This window comes from Gekko japonicus, unplaced genomic scaffold (genome assembly GCF_001447785.1).
Source record: "Gekko japonicus isolate JY-2015 unplaced genomic scaffold, Gekko_japonicus_V1.1 scaffold226, whole genome shotgun sequence".
Lineage (NCBI taxonomy): Eukaryota > Metazoa > Chordata > Lepidosauria > Squamata > Gekkonidae > Gekko > Gekko japonicus.
In genome coordinates this window covers 1223897-1225869 of record NW_015169178.1, presented here as the reverse complement: position 1 = coordinate 1225869, position 1973 = coordinate 1223897, and the positions used below count along the sequence as shown (strand labels likewise).

Genomic DNA, 1973 nt, shown 5'->3' with positions numbered 1-1973 from the left:
AACCGCTCTAACTGTCAGGAAGTTCTTCTCAATGTTCAGCCGAAAACTCTTTTGATATCATTTCAACCATCGCCAGTGCTACAAACGTACGTACGTACGGTTAGACGTTGGGTTGGAGTCTTTTGAGACGTGGCCTTAGAGCAGCGCCCCCTAACCTTTTTGAACTCGCAGGCACGTCTGGAATCCTGATGTCCGGCGCAACCACAAAATGGCTGCAGCGGAAGGGGGGGGCCCAGCCCCGAAATGGTGGCGGCGGCTTACTTCCAGTCACACCGTGAAGATCTTTGCGCTGTGGCAGCCGCTGCTGCCGAAGCAAGGTTTTTGGAAAACCCGCACCGCCAATCAGATCTCCGATGGCCAATCAAAAGCCTTGCTGGGCAAAAGCCCAACTGGCCCCGCTAGTTGATAGTCTTTGATAGTCTCTATCAAAGAATGGCGGCACAAACCACCGTCGCAGCTGCCTGGAAGTCACCTAAGTCTCCAAGTTTAGAGGCCTGGAGAAATAAAGTATGGGAACAATTCCTGATGGATAAGATAAGTGACACTTTAAATAGAGCTCAAACGAATCTCTGTGCAGCGAAATCACTCTTTGAGCGCACCTGGTTCCCTTACCTTCAATATATGACTGAGAAGGATTTACTCCCAAACAATCCGGCCTATGCTTCTTGGTTATGCTGCCGAATATAAAACAGTATAACGTACTCCAGTATTACACACTCTGCACTGTATATAACAATATAGCTCCTATGTTGTATGTTGTCATTAAAACTTGAGCCACCATAGGTGGCTCAACAGGTAGATCGCTGCAAATACATGAAAAAATAGTTGTGTTGAGGTAGTCCAGTTGTTTAGAATCTAGCTTTAATTACTCCTCTCGTCTTAACACGTATTATTTTAATGTTGGCCTCTGAGAAGAATTACCCCCATTCTATGCTTGTTTGTCCTTAATGTTTGTATGTTTTTGGGGAAAAAAATTAAATAAAATTCTAAAAATAAATAAATCAAAGAATGAGAAGGAAGCTGATACTGAGAATCACAGAATCCTAGAATCGCAGAGCTGGAGGTCATATAGTCTGACCCCCTGCTCAGCCCAGAGCATCCCTGACAAGGGTTTGTCCGGCCGCTGCTCAAAGACTGCCAGGGAGGGGGAGCTCACCACCTCCCCGGGCAGCTGATTCCCCTGTGGCACAACTCTGACTGTTGAAAAGTTTTCCCTGAGATCCAGCCGATACCTCCCCGCCCTTAAATGTAAACCCCTTCTTGCGAGTCCTCTCCTCTGCTGCCCACAGGAACAGCTCCCTGTCTCCAGTTTGGTGTAGTGGTTAAGTGTACGGACTCTAATCTGGGAGAACCGGGTTTGATTCCCCACTCCTCCACTTGCACCTGCTGATGTGACCTTGGGTCAGTCACAAGCTCTGGCACAGCTGTCCTTGAAAAAGAGCAGTTTGTGTCAGAGTTCTCTCAGCCCCACCCACCTCACAGGGTGTCTGTTGTGGGGAGGGGAAGGGAAAGGAGTTTGTAAGCCGCTCTGAGACTCCAAGTGAAGGGCGGGGTATAAATCCAATCTCCTCCTCCTCCTCCTCCTCCTCTTCTAAGGGACAGCCCTTCCGATACTTCAAGAGAGCCATAAGAGAACATAAGAGAAGCCAATGCTGGATCAGGCCAGTGGCCCATCCAGTCCAACACTCTGTATCACACAGTGGCCAGAAATACCAGTGCCATCAGGAGGTCCACCAGTGGGGCCAGGACATTAGAAGCCCTCCCACTGTTGACCCCCCCAAGCACCAAGATGACAGAGCATCACTTGCCCCAGAGTCCCTATCTATACCTTGTGGCTAATAGCCACTGATGGACCTCTGCTCCATATGCTTATCTAATTCCCTTTTGAAGCCGTCCATGCTTGTAGCCACCACCACCTCCTGTGGCAGTGAATTCCAAGTGTTAATCACTCTTTGGGTGAAGAAGGACGTCCT

General features: G+C 48.9%; 1 protein-coding gene across 1 annotated transcript in view; it reads left to right on the top strand.

The window, feature by feature from the left end:
* The window catches only part of RORC (RAR-related orphan receptor C), a 25778-nt gene that overhangs the window by 19732 nt on the left and 4073 nt on the right, over positions 1-1973 (top strand). The window lies entirely within an intron of this gene.